The 23,673-nt window shown below is 41.6% G+C and overlaps 1 long non-coding RNA gene across 1 annotated transcript; it reads left to right on the forward strand.

Moving 5' to 3' along the window:
• Nucleotides 1–9,982: 9,982 nt before the first annotated feature.
• On the forward strand, nt 9,983–19,682 carry LOC134299641 (uncharacterized). The gene is made up of 3 exons (XR_010006879.1): nt 9,983–10,289; nt 16,338–16,525; nt 19,376–19,682. It is a non-coding gene; the product is annotated as an uncharacterized LOC134299641 (long non-coding RNA).
• The last annotated feature ends 3,991 nt before the right edge of the window (nt 19,683–23,673 follow it).

The following is a 23,673-nucleotide window of genomic DNA, read 5'->3' on the forward strand; positions in this document are numbered from 1 at the left end:
TTTTCAATATATCATGATATTTTGGTGCTAAATTCATAAATACCGTAATTACTACATAGCATTACTGCGTATTGAACTACTTTTTCTGCCAAATTTGTTGTCTAACATGATGTTTTGGTGCTTCATTTGTAAAACCATTACCTAATTTGATGTTTAATAGGCTTTTCCTTAATGCCTCCTTATTATCCAACATATTCGCTTATCCAATATTCTGCCGGGCCCGTTTATGTTGGATAAGTGATACTCTACTGTATGCATATATACATACATATATATATATGATATAGATAGATAGATAGATAGATATAGATATATACACACATATACACACATATACATACATACATATACATATACATATATGTATCTATCTCCATAGATAGATAGATAGATAGATAGATAGATAGAGATACAGTAGAGTCTCACTTATCCAACACTCGCTTATCCAATGTTCTGGATTATCCAACACATTTTTGTAGTCAATGTTTTCAATACATCATGATATTTTGATGCTAAATTCGTAAATACAGGAATTACTACATAGCATTACTGCGTATTGAACTACTTTTTCTGTCAAATTTGTTGTATAACATGATCTTTTGGTGCTTAATTTGTAAAATCATAACCTATTTTGGTGTTTAACAGGCTTTTTCTTAATCTCTCCTTATTATCCAACATATTTGCTTATCCAACATTCTGCCGCCCATTTATGTTGGATAAGTGAGACTCTACTGTATACACACACAGAGAGACACACACACACATATACAGTAGAGTCTCGCTTATTCAACATAAACGGGCCAGGAGAATATAGGATAATCGAAAATGTTGGATAATAAGAAGAAATTAAGGAAAAGCCTATTAAACATCAAATTACGTTATGATTTTACAAATTAGGCACCAAAACAACAAGTTTTACATCAAATCGACAGAAAAAGCAGTTGAATGCACCCTTTCTCTCTCTCTTTATAGACAGGGGTCTTCTTCTCCATATATAATCATAATCCACAATTACAAGATGTTGGGATCTTTCATCTTATTCCGGTTATGCGTGTTTATGTGTGTGTGTGTGTGTGTGTATATATACAGTAGAGTCTCACTTATCCAACACTCGCTTATCCAACATTCTGGATTATCCAACACATTTTTGTAGTCAATGTTTTCAATGCATTGTGATATTTTGGTGCTAAATTCGTAAATACAGTAATTACTACATAGCATTAATGTGTAATGAACTACTTTTTCTGTCAGATTTGTTGTATAACATGATGTTTTGGTGCTTAATTTGTAAAATCATAACCTATTTTGGTGTTTAATAGGCTTTTCCTTAATGCCTCCTTATTATCCAACATATTCACTTATTCAACATTCTGCCGGCCCATTTATGTTGGATAAGTGAGACTCTACTGTGTATATATATATATATATATATAGAGAGAGAGAGAGAGAGAGAGAGAGAGAGAGAGATAATAGATAGATAGATAGATAGATAGATACATACATACATACATACACACACATATACATACATACACATACATACATACATATATACATATATACAGGGGCCCCTCTCTAGATAGATAGATAGATAGATAGATAGATAGATAGATAGATAGAGGGATACAGTAGAGTCTCACTTATCCAACACTCGCTTATCCAATGTTCTGGATTATCCAACACATTTTTGTAGTCAATGTTTTCAATATATCGTGATATTTTGGTGCTAAATTCATAAATACAGTAATTACAACATAACATTACTGCGTATTGAACTACTTTTTCAAATTTTTTGTATAACATGATGTTTTGGTGCTTAATTTGTAAAATCATAACCTAATTTGATGTTTAATAGGCTTTTCCTTAATCCCTCCTTATTATCCAAGATATTCGCTTATCCAAGGTTCTGCCGGCCCGTTTAGCTTGGATAAGTGAGACTCTACTGTAGATGGATAGATATAGATATATACACACACATATACATACATACATACATACATGCATACATACACATATATACAGGGGGCCTTCTCTCCATAGATAGATAGATAAATAGATATAGATACTGTATATATATATACACACACAGAGAGAGACACATACACACACACATATAAAGTAGAGTCTCGCTTATCCAACATAAACGGGCTGGGAGAACATTGGATAATCGAAAATGTTGGATAATAAGAAGAAACTAAGGAAAAGCCTATTAAACATCAAATTACATTATGATTTTACAAATTAGGCACCAAAACATTAATTTTTACATCAAATGGCAGTTGAATGCACCCTTTCTCTCTCTCTCTCTATAGACAGGGGTCTTCTTCTCCATATATAATCATAATCCACAATTATAAGATGTTGGCATCTTTCATCTTATTCCGGTTTAACCGGAATAGGATGAAAGATTCCAATATCTTATATTTCTGGATTACTACTTTTTGCACCTCCCCCCAAAAATGTAATGAAATGTTATAATAACATGTATGAGTTCCTGGTGGTGCAGCGGATTAAACCGCTGAGCTGCTGAACTTGCTGACCGAAAGATCAGCGGTTCGAATCTGGGGAGCGTGGGTGAGCTCCCGCTGTTAGCCCCAGCTCCTGCCAATCTCGCAGTTCGAAAAAATGCAAATGTGAGTAGATCAATAGGTACTGCTCCGGCAGGAAGGTAACATCACTTCATGCAGTCATGCTGGCCACATGACCTTGGAGGTGTCTATGGACAATGCTGCCTCTTCATCCTCACAACCGCTGAGGATGCCTGCCATAGATGTGGGTGAAACCCAGAAAAGACCAGAAAACTCACAGCAACCCAGTGATTCTGGCTATAGAAGCCTTTGACAAAATATTCTTTATTATTATTATTATTATTATTATTTTATTATGACACAGCAAACAAGATAGATATGCTGGATTTTGTATCACAAAATCACAAGTCGAACACTTCCCAAGTGTCTAGGATTGTGTGATGTATTTTCGGATGATGTGTGCAAATCCCAGTAGGGTGGCCTTTTGCAGTTGACAGATCGTAATTTTGTCAATGTCTATTGCAGGGGTCCTCAAACTTTTTAAGCCGAGGGCCGGTCCACAATCCTTCAGACTGTTGAGGGGCCGGATTATCATTTGAAAGAAAATACAAACAAATTCCGATGCACACTGCATATGTCTTATTTGCAGTGCAAAAACAACAACAACAACAACAACAAGAAGAAGAATGAAAGAACAATACAATATTTAAAAATAAAAACAATTTTAACCAACATACATTGATCAGGATTTCAATGGGAAGTGTGGTTCTGCTTCTGGCCAATGGGATAATCAAGTTAATTAGAGTTGTTGTTGTTGTTGTTGTTGTTGTGTGCCTTCAAGTCATTTCAGACTTTGGGTGAGCCTAAGTCTAAAATTTATTTATTTATTTATTTATTTATTTATTTATTATTTACTGCATTTATTTACTACATTTGTATCACACTCTTCTCACCCCAAAGGGGACTCAGAGTGGCTTACAAATTATATGTACATACAATATATTATATTATTAGCATAGCACAATATTAGCATTATATATTACTACTAGCTGTGCCCAGCCACGCGTTGCTGTGGCGAAGTATGGTGGTATGGGAAATAAAGTATTGAATTGGTGGTAGTTAAGGTAAAGGGTAAAAGTTTTCTCCTGACATTAAGTCCAGTTGTGTCCGACTGCACACTGAAGTGGATTATATGGCAGTGCGGAGTCAAGATAATCCAGTTCAAAGCTGATAATATAAGATTATAAATGGGTTATATAGCTGTGTGGAAGGGCCTTGAGTCTACACTGCCATATAATCCAGTTCAAATCTGATAATCTGTATTTTATAGGCCTAAGTGAGGTCTAACTCTGCCTGTCCCCTGGACTGAGTGGGTTGCTAGGACACCAAGTGGGCGGAGCTTAGCCTTTTAACTGGCAGCAATTGGATAAAAACAATTATTCCTCTCCCTCTAATTAGGACTTTATTTTTCTTTTCTTTTTGTTGTATGAACGTAGAGGCATGGATGAGCGGTTGTGCTGCCAAGTTTAGCGTTTCTGGGATGTGTAGTTTTGTTGTTTTGTCCTCGGCCGAAATTTCATTACCCTTTTATATATATAGCTATTGAACTATACCACTATACTGTAATATTATTAGTAATATTATATGTAATATAGAATATATAATTAATATTATTATATGGTATTATTATTAGTGTTATATTGTATTACATTATAATATTATTATCAATATTATATGTATATACAATATATTATATTATAAAACTGAGGGCGGGGGCCAGGTAAATGACCTCGGAGGGCCGCATCCGGCCCCCGGGCCTTAGTTTGGGGACCCCTGGTCTATTGTTTCCAAATGATGGCTGAGATCTTTTGGCACGGCACCCAGTGTGCCCATCACCATCGGGACCACCTGCACTGGTTTCTGCCAGAGTCTTTACAGTTCAATCTTGAGGTCCTGATAGCAGCTGAGTTTTTCCTATTGTTTTTCTTCAATGCGACTGTCACCTGGGATGGTGACATCAATGATCCAAACCTTTTTCTTTTCCACAACTGTGATGTCTGGTGTGTTGTGTTCCAGAACTTTGTCAGTCTGGATTCGGAAGTCCCACAGTATCTTTGCGTGCTCATTTTCCAATACTTCTGCAAGTGTGTGATCCCACCAGTTCTTTACTGCTGGGAGGTGGTACTTGAGGCATAAGTTCCAATGGATCATTTGGGCCACATGGTTGTGCTTCTGTTTGTAGTCTGTCTGTGTGATTTTCTTACAGCAGCTGAGGAGATGATCAATGGTTTTGTCGGTTTCCTTGCACAATCTGCATTTTGGGTCATCAGCTGATTTTTCGATCTTGGCCTTAATTGCATTTGTTCTGATGGCTTGCTCCTGGGCTGCAAGGATCAGGCCTTCTGTCTCCTCCTTCAGGGTCCCATTTGTGAGCCAGAGCCAGGTCTTCTCCTTATCAGCTTATCACCCCACAGGTGCCACCTTGAAGTGGTGGGGGGGCTTAACTACTCCAATGATGACTGAGGGCTGTGCTGGCGGTAGTGTAACTACTGGCAGGTCCAACCAAGCCAGAGAGGCCTCAGCTGAGGAGTGGAACCAAGTGCACCTAACCCATTAGCATTATGGAGAATCAAATCAAAACGAAGTCTATACTGGCTCAGTCGTTGCCCAGGATAAAAAGGACTGCGGTGGATGCTGCTGATTCTGGACATCCATCGACAAGTGAGCTATGGAATCAAAATACAAATGAACAGTCACAGAAGCGGCAAAAATATACAATGCCAGAAAACCGCACAATTCATTATTACTACTACTACTACTACTACTACTACTACTACTACTATTTATACTCTGCTTTATCTCTCCCGAAGGAGACTCAAAGCAGCTTAACATAAAAAACATTAGCATACCATATAAAGTATGCAGAATTAAATATAAACAGTATTTTAAAAATTCACAGCTAAAATCCATGTATCGGCCACCTCTTTATACACAAACACACAAGGTCTTCCCCCTCACTCATGATGGACATGTTCCGATATATCTGTTGTTAGACAAATGTAGATGTACCCCTTGGCACTGATGGCTCAAAAATAAGAAAAGTGTCCCTTTAAAATCTTTTTTCAGATGTAGTCCAGTAGATTGTGCAAATAAATATAATATTATGTAATATTAATTGATTATTAATTTTTCATATGTATAGACACTTTTGGGACACCCTATAGAATCTATACAGTTTGGGACTTGCAGCATTCCACAGGAAATTGACCCTCTCTCATACAAGGCTCCTCAGCTCACTGGGTTGTAAGCGATGCTGACAAGTGCCCCTGGGAATTAGGATGCATCTATACTGTAGAATTAATGCAATTTGCCACCACTTGAACTGACATGGCTCAGTGCTATGGAATCCCAAGAGCCCTCTCTGCTTCAGTCCAAATAAGTGCAGTAGAAATGTTAAAATGCAGATGAGTGAATGGAATTGTTTATGTCTTTGATATCTTATGAAATAAATAAAATACAACCAACCAATAGTATTGGACAGCTGGTTATATAAAGCAATTACTTTTATATTTCCAAGACAATGTGTAATTATTTACCACTATAACTTAATATGTTTAAAGTACAACTTTTGTATCCATGAGGAAATACTTTCCCAGACTTTACATAAATATATAAAACTGTATATAATAGTAAATACTATTCAAATAAAGACCTTGGACCTAATAATACCATCGTGTCATGCTGGAGGACCTTGAAAGAGTATGTTTTGTTGGATGTGGATAAACGAAACGACAACTACCAGTCCTGTAGATACAGAGGTCAAATTATAACTATTTAAACTGTCTGCTGCCTATCTTAGCATCATCTTAAAACACACAAAATGCAGCATAAACCTGAACTTCACCATGTGCTATTAGTCCATCAGCATTCTACGAGACCACAGCCTCAAGGCTGTGTGGAAAACACAGCCATATATCCCAGAATATCAAGGCAGAAAATCCCACCATATCTGCTTTGAACTGGGTTATCTGAGTCCACACTGCCATATATTCCAGTTCAAAGCAGATATGGCGGGATTTTCTGTCTTATATTCTGGATTATATGTCTGTGTGGAAGGGCCCTTAGGGATAGTGTGCTGGTACGGCAATAATATTATTATTTTCTTCACAAAGAGTTTTGAAAGTGACTTTTAAAGTACTGAATGTAATGATATTTTTATAGCTAGGTACTATACTAGCCGGCTATGGTGCTTTCATCTGTAGATGGCTACATTTTAAAAGTAGAAAAAACCATGTCTATGCTGATTACATGGGATGTCTTATAAACTACTCAAAATATACTTTATACCTCATACATATGAATTTTCTGGATCTTGGCGTTTGTGTATTGTGAATTCAATCTACACTCTGTAGACATGGATCATTTTATCCCATAAAATACAGTTGAATGACAACGGGCTGAGAAGTCATTCAAAGCAAAATTTTAAAACTTTATCTGAGTGAGGGCTAAATGTGGCCCATTTATGTCAACCCTCTAATTCTTTCTTTCCTTATCAATCTTTGACACTGCTCTAATACAAATATAATTTTACTGGTGTAGCTCATCCATCAAAATATTTGACACAATTGAATATAAAGTATACAGTCTTATGCCAAAAGGGTTTTTGTTTGTATTGTTTCTATTTTCTTTTCTGTCCACAGAATGCCACACCATAATTCTGAAAGACTTACTTTCAGTTTTTCAAAGGGAGTGCAGGTGAGGAATTGACCCAACCCAGAGTTCTTGAATCATACTTTTCAAGAAGTAGGCATCGTTATGCCTAATTACACAGACTGTGGAAATAATCTTTTAAGCAGGCAACCCATGGTTTACCAAGGCTCAGTGATGACTGGATCCCCATCCACTCCATCACACGCCAGTTCTCTCCTTTCCACATCAAATAAACTAATTTGGTTTTGATTTATCATATGGCCCATTAATGACTCCTCTCAATCTGTTCAATGTTCCTCTACATCACCATTACCTCCTCATTTTTTTTAAAAAAAAAAACAACAGTTTTTTTGCGACTTCATTCTCTCATCCCAATGGAGAAATGTTAAAGTGATTTTGTTCCTACAGAACTATGCAATTTCAAATTTTTAATAAATAAATAAATAAACAATTAAGGGAAAGTATGTATTTACTTATGGTCTTTTTTTGACTGCCAGCAAAGGAGAATCAATCAGTAGGAAAAGACTGCCTCAAAAGACAAGTCACCAAAACATATGGCAACCTGCAGAAGAGCTGCATACAATTACGCACACACATGCAGGGGAATTAAAGATGAGTGAAAACGATTCCTACTTGTTTTACAAAAGGGACTGGTGACAGATCTTTCGCCCAGACATGCCTATGGGTTACCAACAAAATGGGTAGTGTGTAATGTATAATATAGGTATAATACCTATAGGCACAAGTAGCCAAAGGGCACTAGGAATGTGATATATGACTATGGGATAAGGTCCTTTGTTTACCATATTTATTTATTTATTCATTTATTATTTAATACATTTATATCCCGCCCTTCTCACCCCGAAGGAGACTCAGAGCTGCTTACAAATTAAATTTACATACAATATTATATTAGAAGAAAAAGGAGGCGATAGGGCCATTGCAAGGAGAAGATGGGGTGATGGCGACAGGGGACAGGGAAAAGGCAGAACTGCTCAATACCTTCTTTGCCTCGGTCTTCTCAGAAAAAGAAAGCCATCTTCAACCTCAGCAACACGGAATGGACGAAGGATTGGGGGAAATCCAACCCCAAATAGGGAGACACGTTGTCCAGGAACACCTGGCCTCTCTAAACGAATTCAAGTCCCCAGGGCCAGATCAGCTACACCCAAGAGTACTGAAGGAACTAGCGGAAGTTATTTCAGAACCACTGGCAATTATCTTCGAGAGTTCTTGGAGAACGGGAGAAGTCCCAGCAGATTGGAGGAGGGCGAATGTGGTCCCTATCTTCAAGAAGGGAAAAAAGAACGACCCAAACAATTACCGTCCGGTCAGCCTCACATCAATACCAGGCAAAATTCTGGAAAAGATCATTAAGGAAGTGGTCTGCGAACACTTAGAAACAAATGCGGTCATTGCTAATAGTCAACACGGATTTACCAAAAACAAGTCATGCCAGACTAATCTGATCTCTTTTTTCGATAGAGTTACGAGTTGGGTCGATACAGGGAATGCTGTGGATGTAGCGTACCTGGATTTCAGTAAGGCCTTCGACAAAGTCCCCCACGACCTTCTGGCAAACAAACTAGTAAAATGTGGGCTAGACAAAACTACGGTTAGGTGGATCTGTAATTGGCTAAGCGAACGAACCCAAAGGGTGCTCACCAATGCGTCGTCTTCATCATGGAAAGAAGTGACAAGTGGAGTGCCGCAGGGCTCCGTCCTGGGCCCGGTTCTGTTCAACATCTTTATTAACGACTTAGACGAAGGGTTAGAAGGCACGATCATCAAGTTTGCAGACGACACAAAACTGGGAGGGATAGCTAACACTCCAGAAGACAGGAGCAGAATTCAAAACGATCTTGACAGACTAGAGAGATGGGCCAAAACTAACAAAATGAAGTTCAACAGGGACAAATGCAAGATACTTCACTTCGGCAGAAAAAATGGAAATCAAAGATACAGAATGGGGGACGCCTGGCTTGACAGCAGTGTGTGCGAAAAAGACCTTGGAGTCCTCGTGGACAACAAGTTAAACATGAGCCAACAATGTGATGCGGCTTCTAAAAAAGCCAATGGGATTCTGGCCTGCATCAATAGGGGAATAGCGTCTAGATCCAGGGAAGTTATGCTCCCCCTCTATTCTGCCTTGGTCAGACCACACCTGGAATACTGTGTCCAATTTTGGGCACCACAGTTGAAGGGAGATGTTGACAAACTGGAAAGCGTCCAGAGGAGGGCGACTAAAATGATTAAGGGTCTGGGGAACAAGCCCTATGAGGAGCGGCTTAAAGAGCTGGGCATGTTTAGCCTGCAGAAGAGAAGGCTGAGAGGAGACATGATAGCCATGTACAAATACGTGAAGGGAAGTCATAGGGAAGAGGGAGCAAGCTTGTTTTCTGCTGCCCTGCAGACTAGGACACGGAACAATGGCTTCAAACTACAGGAAAGGAGATTCCACTTGAACATCAGGAAGAACTTCCTCACTGTGAGAGCTGTTCGACAGTGGAACTCTCTCCCCGGGGCCGTGGTGGAGGCTCCTTCCTTGGAGGCTTTTAAGCAGAGGCTGGATGGCCATCTGTCGGGGGTGCTTTGAATGCGATTTCCTGCTTCTTAGCAGGGGGTTGGACTAGATGGCCCATGTGGTCTCTTCCAACTCTACTATTCTATGATTCTATGATTCTATGATTAGCATAGCACAAAACTGGCAATAAATTACCATATTGTACTATATCTATATATTGTAATATTACATATTACCATATTGTTGGTGTGTGCTTTAAAGTTGTTTTCAACCTGTGGCAACCCTAAAGCAAAGTGATCACAGAATTTTCTTAGCAAGATTTTTTCAGAGATTGTTTTCCCATTGTCTTTCAGGGTGAGTGACTTTGATTTTGACTTTCCCAAGGTTACCCAAGTGAGTTTCCTGGTCAAGACCTGGTCTCCGGAATCACACCACTATACCACACTCTCTCCGTACTTCCAACATTTCACAGATGAAAACTGGGATATGTGTGGCCATTGGCCAAGCAACATCAGAGTGTGGTGAAGGTGGGAAAATTATTCAATTAGGAGACACTGCAACAATTTTCTTTTGAATGTACAAATTGAAAATCACAAGAGAAAACTCGGGGCCCTTCTACACTGCCATTTTAGCCAGTTCAAAGCAGATAATCTCAATTTTATATAGCAGTGTAGAAGGGGCCACAGATGCCTCAGGCCCCTTCTATACTGTCATATAATCCAGATTATCGAAGTAGATAATCCACATTATCTGATTTGAACTGGATTATCTGAGTCTACACTGCCATATAATCCAGTTCAAAGCAGATAATCTGGATTTTACATGGCAGTGCAGAAAGGGCCTCAGGCCCCTTCCACACAGCTGTATAAAATCCACATTGAACTGGATTATATGGCAGTGTGTACTCAGATAACCCAGTTCAAAGTAGATATTGTGGATTATCTGCCTTGATATTCTGCATACCATGGCTGTGTGGAAGGGCCCTCAGTGAAATAGTATATAATGTGATATCCCAATCGGAATGGATAGGAGCACTCTTGTGTGATTACAGATGTGTTGCCTTCCCAGCAGGAAGTACCTTCTTATTTGATCAAAAGATGTGTTCATCCAATCAGTTAATTGATTAACATTGCAACCCTACATGTGCTTATACAGAAGTAAGTCCCTCAAAGCTCAAGAGGATTTATGCTTAGATTACTTTACTGTGATGAAATATAACCACATTATTCACAAAGTACTTATTTCATTTGGCTGATTTCCCAACTAACTTCAGTTTTGTTTGTTTTGGAGATTTGGTATATGCTGTCTTTGTCATCTTTGTCATTGCAGTGACAATCAACCCCTCCAGAAAAGGTTAGCCTGAATCTGAACCCTAGCTTAGCCTGAGGGGGTTTGAAACAGTGATTTTAATATGCAAAAATTAGTAAAAACACTTAAATATTTCCTAATGACTCTAAACAGAATTTAAGTGTACATGTTGACATACCTGGGAAGGTATTTCACTGAGCTCTAAGCAGATGTGTGTAGGAGTCATCTGTGAAATACTTAACATACAATACTTTGATCCCAGTTTAACTTCCATGCCTGCATCCTACAAAATCTTGGGCTGCTTCTATATAGCCATATAATCTTGATCAGAAAGTTGATTAAAGAAATCCATTTCCACTCTGGAAACTCCACAGACATCCAGGGAATCATGAAAAAGCTCCTGCTGTGTCAACAAAGCACCTGAATTGATCCAACAGAATGACATATTATTTTTTCTTAGTCCATTTGCAGAAATGTGCTGAACTGCAGCAGCCCATCAGATGAGAATCAGCAATTGAGTCATCTTCCAGTTCCTGCTGAATTTTTTTTCTGTAGTGTCCATTCACTGATCAACTGCAGTGCATTTTATTGCAAATTTCTGACTTTTTACTGACATTTTTAACATGTGTTTTCCATGTGGATGCACATTGCAGCTCACATTAGGGGTGTATGTTTTCTAGCCACTGCTCTCTTACAATCCACATCATTCTGTAGGCTTTGGAATCTCTAATTTAGCATTCACTTGTAGGGAGGTCCAGTTCTGCAGTTCAGGGAATTGGATTTGAGAACTCTAAATAGCTTGCCAAATTACAAATCCGAGCATTCCAAAAGGTAGAATCATGGCAGTTGAAGTGGGATCAAACTGCTATGATTATTCAGTAAGAATACAGCCTTTTATCATATTTATTCAATTTTCCTGAACACAAAAAAAATCACAAAAATAATTTTATTAGTTATTTTACTTTACTATTTCTTCTGTCTGACATTCCCTTAACATCCTTCCTTGGCAAATTGGAGAAATATCTTGGTTAGGAAACATTAAAACTGATATTGATCTCAAGATTTTGGACAACAGAAAGAACCTCCAAGTGTTTCTCTCTTTCCTGGAAGTCCTTTGATGAACCTTTCATTGAGGTTTCTTGGCAAGATTTGTTGAGAAGGGGCTTTGCCATTGCCTTTCTCTGAGGCTGAGAGAGTGAGTTGCTCAAAGTCATTAAATGGGGTTCTGCAGTAGTGTGAGAATTTATACCTTAGTCTGGTATAGTTGTAGCCCACCATTCAAACCACTACACCACACTCACTCATGGGAAGGTCAAGGTAGAAGTGGGGAGACAAAATATGCAGCTGAAAAAAAATTGTTTGTTAAAGGTACACCAAGGAAGAGTACACCAGAACAATATTAAAATCACTCCACGAGCTGCCAATTAATTTCTGGACAAAGTTCATAGTGTTCTTTATTATCTTTTAAGTCCTACATTGTCTGGATTCAGGTTACCTGCAGGGTCACTCCTGCCCTGTACATTCAGGCCTTTTGGGGGACATTTATTTCAACCAGCCAGAACTAGATTGGAAACTTACGTGGAGGACCTTTTTCATTAGCTGCTCCTAGACCTGTGGTTCTCAACCTGGGGTCCCCAGATATTTTCACTCCTTCCCACCTGTCACTAAGGAGGCTGTTCAGGTCCTGAACCGGTGCTTGGCCACTGTGTCGGACTGGATGAGGGCCAACAAATTGAAACTGAATCCAGACAAGACAGAGGTCCTCCTGGTCAGTCGTAAGGCCGAACAGGGTATAGGGTTACAGCCTGTGCTGGATGGGGTCACACTCCCCCTGAAGGCGCAGGTTCGCAGTCTGGGGGTTATCCTAGACTCATAGTTGAGCCTGGAACCCCAGGTCTCAGCGGTGGCTAGGGGAGCCTTCGCACAGTTAAAACTTGTGCGCCAGCTGTGACTGTACCTTGGGAAGCTGGACTTGGCCACGGTGGTCCACGCTCTTGTTACATCCCGTTTAGACTACTGCAACGCACTCTACGTGGGGCTGCCTTTGAAGACTGTTCGGAAGCTTCAATTAGTCCAATGGGAGGCTGCCAGGTTAATAACTGGAGCAGCGTACAGGGAGCGTACCACTCCTCTGTTATGCCAGCTCCACTGGCTGCCGATTAGCTACCGAGCACAATTCAAGATGCTGGCTTTAGCCTATAAAGGTCTAAACGGTTCCTGCCCAGCTTATCTGTCCAAATGTGTCTCCCACTATGACCCACCTCGAAGCTTAAGATCGTCAGGTGAGGCCCTGCTTGCGGTCCCATCAGCCTCACAGGTGCGGCTGGCGGGGACGAGAGACAGGGCCTTTTCAGTAGTGGCTCCCCGCCTATGGAACGCCCTCGCCATTGAAGTCAGGCAGGCTCCCTCCCTCCTGTCTTTCTGAAAGAGAACAAAAACGTGGGTTATGGGACCAGGCGTTTGAGCATGAGTAGCAGCAAACATGAGATATGAATATATGACCTACTGACAGACCCCACCTGGACATGGAAAGCGCCTTATATGTATATTTAAATGTATAATTGAGTATATTTTTAATATATATTCTTAATTTTATAGTAATTTTTAATCTCGATGGATTTTTAAATTTAATGAAAACTGTTTTTTGATGTGTATGTTTATATTGTAAGCTGCCCTGAGTCCTCTGACTGGTGAAAAGGGCGGGGTAGAAGTGATGTAATAAATAAAAATAAATAAATTTTTGGCCTACAACTCCCAGACACCCCAGCCAGTTTACCAGCTGTTAGGATTTCTGGGAGGTGAAGGCTAAAACATCTGGGGACTCAGGTTGAGAACCAGTGCCCTAGACTTTGGAATGCCCTACTAGAAGAGCTTTGACAGCTGAAGGTGTTGTCTGAATTTTAACAAGTATTAAAGACCTGTCTCTTCCAGCAGAACTACCCAGTCAATGATAAACTATCAATGTAAGTTGAAATATTAAAGTTTATGTATGGATGCTTTTCATGTGTAATTATTTGTATTTTCATCTTATGATGACATTTTTAATCTGGATGTTTTGAATAGCTGTATATGTCACAGTTGTATTATTGTATTTTAATCTCTGTTGTTCTCTGCTTCATGCCTTGAGGAAAGGCAGGTAAGAAATATTGGACACTTAATGGCCTAAATTCTATTATTGGTGTTGGTTAGAGGAGAGCCACTGAATTGATTGGATATATATATATGTTGACTCACAATTCAATAGTCATTTCAATGGGTTTACTCAGGTGAAACTAACAAAAAGGATTCCAATGAGTGTTTCTCAGGCAAGCTCAGGAAAATAGGAAAAGAACAGGAGACAACAGGACTGGTTTTGCACCTTTTTTCCATGTCAGCAGCGACTTGAGAAACTGCAAGTTGCTTCTGGTGTGAGAGAATTGGCTGTCTGCAAGGACGTCGCCCAGGGGACGCCCAGATGTTTGCTGTTGTACCATCCTTGTGGGAGGCTTCTCTCATGTCCCTGCATGGAGCTGGAGATGACAGAGGGAGCTCATCCACACTCTCCCCGGATTGGATTCGAACCGGCAACTTTCAGGTCAGCAACCCAACCTTCACGTCAGCAGTCCTTACAGCACAAGGGTTTAATCCACTGCGCCACCAGGGACTCTGGTTTTGCACTGAGTTGGGATTTATATGTCCACATTATTCACTGTTATTAAGGCAGATTCATAAATGAATTTTTGCTATGCAGTAAGTGGCCAGCATGATGTTATTTGAATAATGGAGTAAGAATGCATTTACTACACTGTTAATGATAGAGTTTGACAAACTTTAATTGCCAGGAATCAATGCTATGAAATCCTGGGATGCATAGTTTAACCTTCAGAGAAGAGGTCAAAGATTTTGCAAAACTACAACACCCAGGATTCCAAAATATTGAGATACGCAAGTTAAAGTGATGTCAAACTGCATTCGTTTTAGAGTGCAGATTAGTGGTTCTCAACCTGTGGGTCCCCAGGTGTTTTGGCCTACAACTCCCAGAAATCCCAGCCAGTTTACCAGCTGTTAGGATTTTTGGGAGTTGAAGGCCAAAACATCTGGGGACCCACAGGTTGAGAACCACTGGTATAGATGCACTTTTATGGCTCTGGAAACCATGGTTTGACTTCCAAACTCAGCCATGAAACTCATTGGATGACCTAGGCCTCAGAAGAAGGTGATGGCAAATACCGTATTTTTTGCTTTATAAGACGCACTTTTTTCCCTCCAAAATAGAGGGAAAAAGTCAGTGCATCTTATAAACGCAATCTGCGTCCAGGAAGGGAGAATGGGGTGATCTGTGCTGTCCGCGCGTGCGAACGGCACAGATCGCCCCATTCTCCCTTCCTGGCAATCTGCGTCTTATCATCAGGTGCGTCCTATAAAGCGAAAAATACGGTATCTTCTAAACGAATTCTACCAAGCAGACCTGTGATAGGTTGACCTTAGTCGCCATTGATCAGAAATGACTTAAAATCCACACAAGCCCGTAAGAACTATAGATGTCTGTAGATACGCTGCCACTGTGAACAGGGGGTGCATCTATACTGTAAAATTAATGCAGTTTGACACCACTTTAACTGCTATGGCTCAATGCTATGGAATCATAGGAGTTGTAGTTTTACAAGGTCTTTGCCCTTCTCTGTCAGAGTGCTGGCATTTAAAAAAAGGTAAAGGTTTCCCCTGAGGTTAAGTCCAGTCATGTCTGACTCTGGGGGTTGGTGCTCATCCCCATTTCTAAGCCGAAGAGCCGGCGTTGTCCGTAGACACCTCCAAGGTCATGTGGCCGGCATGACTGCATGGAGCGCCGTTACCTTCCCGCCAGAGCGGTACCTATTGATCTACTCACATTGGCATGTTTTCGAACTGCTAGGTTGGCAGGAGCTGGAGCTGGCATTTTACCAAACGACAAATCCCAGGATTCCAAAGCACTGAGCCATGGCATTTGAAATGGTACCAAACTGCACTGATTCCACAGTGTAGACAAGGCCTGAGTAAACTTTGTCCCTCCAGGTGTTTTGGACTACAACTCCCACAATTCCTAACAGCCGGTAGGCTGTTAGGAATTGTGGGAGTTGTAGTCCAAAACACCTGGAGGGACAAAGTTTGCCCATGCCAGGTGTAAATGCACCCAGGATCTCAGCAAAAATCAAAGCTTGTGCTTCTTTCGACTATTGTTTTTAAAACGTATTGGAATTTACGCTGTTCCAAAACTGCAGGAGTTCCCCCCTCTTCCTTCTTTCTTTCAGAAGGAAGAGAAACCTGTCTTGCCTGAAACTGGTGAGCTTTAAGACCTCCGCCCGCCCTCGTGGTCCGCAGTCAGCGAAGCCGACAGGTTTCCTGGCGGAATGCCCCCAAAGGGCTGTACCACTGAGGTCTGGAAAGGGGAGAACTTGGAAGAGGGAAACGTCGTGGCACTTGCTGGACACAAACGGTTGTAAGTTGATTCATATTTATTTTTTAAAAAAATATGCTGTGATGCTACTGGAGCAAAGGGCATTCTTAGAGATCAGCTCTGGTAACAGGTTGTGGAAGTGAATGGGCCCGGCTTGCAAGCATGCCAATCATTGTCTAGATTGTTCTGCAAAACGGAGGTATGAATGAAGTGACGTCAGGCGCCGGAGGGGAGGGGGTGGGTTGGGGAGGAGAGGAGGGAATGAAGCGGGTGCGTGGAAAGAAATGCCTTGGGGGAAGGAGGGGAGCTCAGCTCTTCATCCCGGTTGGTGAATCCCTTTTGAGAATCACCCGATCTGCAACCATAGCTGAGAATCCAAAGACATGGATGCAGCTACACCAGGGATGGGCAAACTCTAGCCCTCCAGGAGTTTTGGACTTCAACTCCCACCATTCCTAACAGCCGGTAGGCTGTTAGGAATGGTGGGAGTTGGAGTCCAAAACACCTGGAGGGCCGGAGTTTGCCCATGCCTGAGCTACATCCTTTGACCCCACTTTTAACTACCATGGCTCAAAACTATAGAATCATTGGACGTTTAATCTGGTGAGGCACTAACACTCTTTGGCAGAGAAAGACCATGTCAATCTACAACTCCTTTGATTCCATATCATTGAGCCTTGGAAGTTAAAATAGTATCATACTGCGTTAATTCCACCACAGAGTATATGCAATAGAGTTGTGCTTTTGGGGTAAACCTTGACCCGTTTCATGTCCCAGCTTTCAGTGGGGGGCCAATCCCTTTTTTGGGAATATCTCAAAATTGGGAGGGCAGATATCTGTTTTTGCTCTGAGATGTTAAGAGATCTGTTTTCTATCTGCCCGTTATTTGGAGGGGGGGGGGCTTCCCAGGCTTCCATTCCCATCATTTTAGGCATTAAAGCTGTTTTACTCTAGAGGAGAGGCACTCAGTTGCAGACAGGTGCACCCTTTAAGGAAGCTTCTTACCTGTTTCTACTCTAGAGCAGTGGTTCTCAACCTGGGGTCCCTAGATGTTTTTCACCTTCAACTCCCAGAAATCCTAACAGCTGGTAAACTGGCTGGGAGTTCTGGGAGTTGTAGGCCAAAAACATCTGGGGACTCCAGGTTGAGAACTACTGCTCTAGAGGAAAGGCACTCGGCTGCAGGCAGGCACGCATGCTTTCTGGGCCTGCATGCCACACATGCACTCTCTTTCCAAGGCAAGGAGGCAACAGGCATGTTCTCATTCTTACTCTAGAAGAGGCGCTTAGTTGCAAGCAGGCGTACACGCTTTCTGGGCCTACACGCATGCACACACTCTTTCTAAGGCAAGGAGGCAAGTTTTCATTCTTTCTCTAGAGGAGGTGCTCAGCTGCAGGCAAGCACACACTTTCTAGGCCTGCACACCACACATGCTCTCTCTTTCAAAGTGAAGGAGGCAACAGGCAAGTTCACATTTTTTTTTTCTGGAGAGGAGGTGCTCAGCTGCAGGCAGGCATGTGCAGTTTCTGGGCCTGCACACCACACACAAATACACTCTCTTTCCAAGGCAAGGAGGCATGGAGTGCCACGTGCTCACGAAAAGCAGGTGAGCCGGGATTGGCTCCCGCTTGCTTTTGTGTTGAACCCATTTCTGTACCAGTTTTCATTCTTTCTCTAGAGGAGGTGCTCAGCTGCAGGCAAGCACACACTTTCTAGGCCTGCACGCCACACATGCACTCTCTTTCAAAGGCAAGGAGGCAACAGGCAAGTTCACTTTTTTTTTTCTGGAGAGGAGGTGCTCAGCTGCAGGCAGGCATGTGCAGTTTCTGGGCCTGCACACCACACACAAATACACTCTCTTTCCAAGGCAAGGAGGCATGGAATGCCACGTGCTCACGAAAAGCAGGTGAGCCGGGATTGGCTCCTGCTTGCTTTTGTGTTGAACCCATTTCTGTACCAGGAGGGTCTTCCTGTTATGTGTTCCCAAAGGTAACGAAAGTAATGAATGAACAGATGAAACGAAGGAAAATGGTTCCACGCACAATTCTAATATGCACCCATGGCTGCATTGGTCTGGAATATCCCTCTGCAAAGGGATCTTGCAGCACTTTTGAGACTAGGGCCCCACCCACACTGCCATATAATCCAGTTTTTGGATGCACATTAACTGCACTGAATTGGATTATATGGCAGTGTAGACTCGTAATTAATCACAAAGATGCTACAAAATCCCTTTGCATGTTGCAATAATGTCCATGTGCCACTCATCTGTGCAACTGAACTCCTTCCTGCACTCTGCTTTTCACGTGGAGTCACTGCCAAATCTCATTAATTCCAGCTAGATGAATTTCTAGATAAACTCAACTAGTGTTGTAGACAGCATTCAAAATTTCCCTCTGTGCAGCTGGCTAAATAGCTCTGAAAGTTCTCTCCAAAGTCAATTTTTAATATGGTTGCTAAAGGTCTTGTCAGGGAGACAGGAAAAAAAATAGTTTTGAGAGTTGTTACAGTGCTGGGGAATGATGATCGAAACTGTAGTCTTCCCAAGTTCTGGACCAGTCTCTTTCCAAGAGGACATTGATCTGCTGCAATTAGTGGGCACTAATAGTTTCTGGTAGAGGCTGAGTTTACATTATAGAAATAATGCAGTTTAACCCCACTTTAACTGTAATGGCTCAATGGAAATCTGGGATTTGTAGTTTTTTGAGCTACAAGCATTCTTTGGCAAAGACCATGCTAAACTACAACTCCGATGATTCCCTAGCATTCAGCCATGGCACTGAAAGTGGTGTCATCTATTCTAATGTATAGATGTACCCTTTGTTTACACCCAGTGTTGCTCCTCTCTTACATATTTAGAAGTAAGAAGCCATGTTACTTTCTCATTTATAGGTGTGCAACTTCCACCGGCTTACAGTTGCCGTCCCGAAAACCGCTGAAAAAGGATCACTTAGCTTTCAGCCCATTTATTCAGTGTGGCTTAACCGGGTGTGGATCTCACCGTTCCTGTTGAACAAGTCTCATGGAGAAGAGCAGACTTTTCAAGTTGTTGCTCTGTCAGTTTTACTACCTTGGATACGCTAATGACCAGGCAAGGGGGGAAATGTGCACTGTAAATGCCTGTTTCAACTAAAATTCCATAGGATTTCCAGGAAGCAAACTTGCAATAAACCACTTAGAATGTGTTTTTTAAAAAATTGGCCCTTGGCATGTTTATTTGTTTCGTTTCTAGTTCACCTTTCCCTCAAAAAGGGGGAACTTTTTAACAAACTTAAAAACAACGTAGGGACAAAGAAAAGCAATCTCCCACAGTTGTAAATGTAATCACACTATTAAACAAATTATAATATGCCATACAATTAAAAGGGATTCAGAACTGAGTTGAATGCAATTTAGGATTTCTTATTTTATGCCACAGTTCCTATTGTGGGATAGTTGCCATGGAAATGGCATGAAAACATCAAGATAACTCTAATTTTGGGAAATTAGATATTTTTGTATCAATAGGTGATCAGTTAAGAGATCCTTGTCCAGCAGATAGATTGCATAGTCCTTCTTTTTCTCAGCATCAGGATTCAAGGTGGTTTACTGGGGGAGAGGACTGCTGATCTTGGTGGTATTGCTGGCCTTCCATATCTACAGATTCTGCATCCATGGATTCCACTGTTTATGACTTGGAAATATCTCTATCTCACCTAAGCCCAGAAGGAGATGAAAGGCCCCCTCGTAATCCCAACTGCCAGTGCCCTGGGTTTGAAGCGAACAAAGAAGAGGCCCAAGCCATAAACAGATGAAAGCGTCTTCCCGGCACTCCAACTGCCAATGCCTTAGCCTTGGAGGAAAAGAATAAGAGGCAGGTACAGCTCCACCATTTTTACCAACCTAGCAGTTCGAAAACATGCAAATGTGAGTAGATCAATAGGTACCACTCCGGTGGGAAGGTAACGGTGCTCCATGCAGTCATGCCAGCCACATGACCTTGGAGGTGTCTACGGACTACGCTGGCTCTTCGACTTAGAAATGGAGATGAGCACCAACCCCCAAAGTCGGACACGACTGGACTTAACATCAGGGGAAACCTTTACTTACAGCTCAACCATGCTTAGATCCAGAAACAGATGAACTGCCTTCTCTGCATCCCAGCTGCCCTGGCCCTGGCCTCCAAGGGAGAGATGAAGTGGCAGCACAGTTCCACCATGCCTAGATCTAGAAGGAAAAGCAGATGAAAAGCTCTTCTTGCATCTCAGTGGCTTCTGCCCTAGCCTTGAAGGGAAAGAAGAGGCAGGCATGGTTCCACCATATCTTAGCCCAAATACAGAAATAGATGAAGACTCTCCTATCTCAATTGCCACTGCTCTGGCCATGGCAAGTGGGAGGAAAGAAGGGGCAAGGACTGCTCCACTATGCCTAGGCCCAGAAACAGAAACAGATGAAATGTCCTCCTTGCATCCCAAGTTCTGCTGCCCTGGTCTTGAAGGGAAGACTGTGCAGGGCTGGTGGAATTCAGAAAAAAGAGATGAAAAGGCCTTCTCTGCATCCCAATTATGAATACTCAGGCCTCAGAGGGAGAAAAGGAGAAGAAGCAGGCACAACTCCATCATGCCTAGGCTCAGAAGCAGGTGAAAGGTCCTCCTTCTATTCCAGCTGCCACTGCCCTGACCTTAAAGGGAGAGAAGAAGCCGCTCCAACATGCCCAGACCCAGAAGTAGATGAAAGGCCCTTCCTCTATTTCAGCTGCCACAGATGGAGAGAAGAACTGGCAGTTTGTACTAAGCTTAAATGGAAGGTGTTGTTGTTGTTGTTGTTGTTAATTTTATTACATTTCTATTCCATTTCATTACAAAATACAATCTATCATATTTATGAATCCAGAGATGGGGAGTACAGCAGCTTTGTCAGACTGGATGCGGGCGAACAAATTGAAACTGAATCCAGACAAGACAGAGGTCTGTCAAAAGGCTGAACAGGGTATAGGGCTAAAGCCTGTGCTGGACGGCATTACACTCCCCCTGAAGACACAGGTTCTCAGCTTGGAAGTGATCCTAGATTTATCGTTGAGTCTGGAACCCCAGGTCTTGGGGATGGCCAGGGGAGATTTTGCACAATTAAAACTTGTGCGCCAGTTGCGCCTGTACCTTGGGAAGCCTAACTTGGCCGCAGTGGTCCACACTCTTGTTACATCCCAAATAGATTACTGCCACACACTCTACGTGGGGTTGTCTTTGAAGACTGTCTGGAAGCTTCAAATAGTCCAACAAGCGTCAGCCAGGTTGCTCACCAGAGCAGTGTACAGGGAGCACACAACTCCCCTGTTGCACCAGCTCCACTGGCTACCAGTTTGCTACTGAGCACAATTCAAAATGCTGGCTTTAGCCTATAAAGCCCTAAATGGTTCCGGTCCAGCTTACCTGTCCGAACGTATCTTCCCCTACAAACCACCTTGGAAACTAAGATGGTCTGGGGAGGCCTTGCTCTCAGTCCCACCTTCTTTGCAGGCGCAATTGGCAGGGATGAGAGACAGAGCCTTCTCAGTGGTGGCCCCTTGACTGTGAAACTCCCTCCCTAGTGACATTCAATCAGGCCCCTCCCTCCTAGTCTTCAGAAGGAAAGTAAAAATCTGGCTCTGGGGTCAGGCTTTTGGAGAATAGCACAGTGCAATACAGTACTAGATTTGGAATATCTGCAATGACTATGGAACAGCCTTAGACTACGATTTCTGGATGGCATGATTTTAATATTGATCGCAATGTTTTTAAATGTTTAATATGTATTAATTATAATTCAATTTATTTTAAGCTTAATGTTTTGTATGTGTTTAAGGCATTGAATAATTGCCATATGTAAGCTGCCTTGAGTTTCTTTTGGAGTAGAGAAACGTGGGGTATAAATAAGGTAAATAAATAAATAAATGGGGGAAATTGGAAGTTGTTTGTCTTTGACCTCTTTTGAAGCTGAGAGAGTGTGACTTGCCCAAGGCCACTCAGTGCACCTCTATGCTGAGCAAGGATTCAGGGCCCTTCCACACAGCCATATAACCCAGAATATAAAGGCAGATAATCCACAATATCTGCTTTGAGATGGATTATCCGAGTCGGCGTTGTAATATAATCCAGTCCAATGTGGATTTTATACAGCTCTGTAGAAGGGGCCTCAGATCCTAGTTTCCAAAGTCCTGGCTCAATGCTGAAACTGCTGCAGCAGTTGTGATTAATTTGAACTGATTTGCAGTCCCTTGAACAAGGATATCACACAGGAATGCTAGAAAGCTAAACAGCTAAATAGAATTACATTTACCAAGTCCAATCCATTAGCAGAAGAACAAAAGCAATGGTATACTACATATTTTAATATAAGAGACCTTCCTATTGTTCATATAACAAAAGGAATCTTCTCAGAGTTTTGAACCCAGGGAGACTGACTTTTAGTAAGCACCTTCACACATCAACACTATCTTACCACTGTAAACACCTGAAATACTAGTATCATCTTGCCCAGCCAGTAAAAAAAATTAGGGCAAGGGACATGATTTGCATCCTTCCCTCTGGAACCTATTACATTCTATCCAATTCCAACAACTGTATAAATATGCAGGCCTTAATTCTGTTTGGTATTGCATTTGAAAAAGTAGCTTTATATCCGCAAAACTGCAAACAAAAATAAAAACCATTTAGTTTTAATAGTGTTACCACATTTCCTCCTCCCCACCCTCCCTATTTTTATGCTGCAAGAGACTAACAGGGCTACTTCTGTAAACAAAGATTAACCAAGAACCTGCCTGTAATGCTAAAGCCCATCTTCCTGCTTGGGGATATAATTTTGTCTACTGACCCAAGGAAATTGCCCAGAGAAAAAATCTGACTGCAGTTCTATTGAATTCCAAGCAGGAAGGCATCTAGTTTCTCTTCTTTCCTCTAGGCCTTCTTCGTCCATCATTTAGGGAAAAAATCTGGGTTGGACTCCAATTTAAGGGATGCAGGTTCAACCATCCATCCTGTAACTGGCTGAAAGATTTTGAGAGTTATAGTCCCAGAAGGGCAACCTTGTTATATTCTGAGCAAGCAGTGGTGAAACAATATAAGGTAAATTCAAACGTCGCCATAAAGAAAGAGCCCTGTTGCAAAACCTGCTTTCCTTTTAGCATGCCCTTAAGAGAAGATTGCATGTGTGACAACAATATGGCAAGTGTAACT

This window comes from Anolis carolinensis, chromosome 5 (genome assembly GCF_035594765.1).
Source record: "Anolis carolinensis isolate JA03-04 chromosome 5, rAnoCar3.1.pri, whole genome shotgun sequence".
NCBI classification, from domain to species: domain Eukaryota; kingdom Metazoa; phylum Chordata; class Lepidosauria; order Squamata; family Dactyloidae; genus Anolis; species Anolis carolinensis.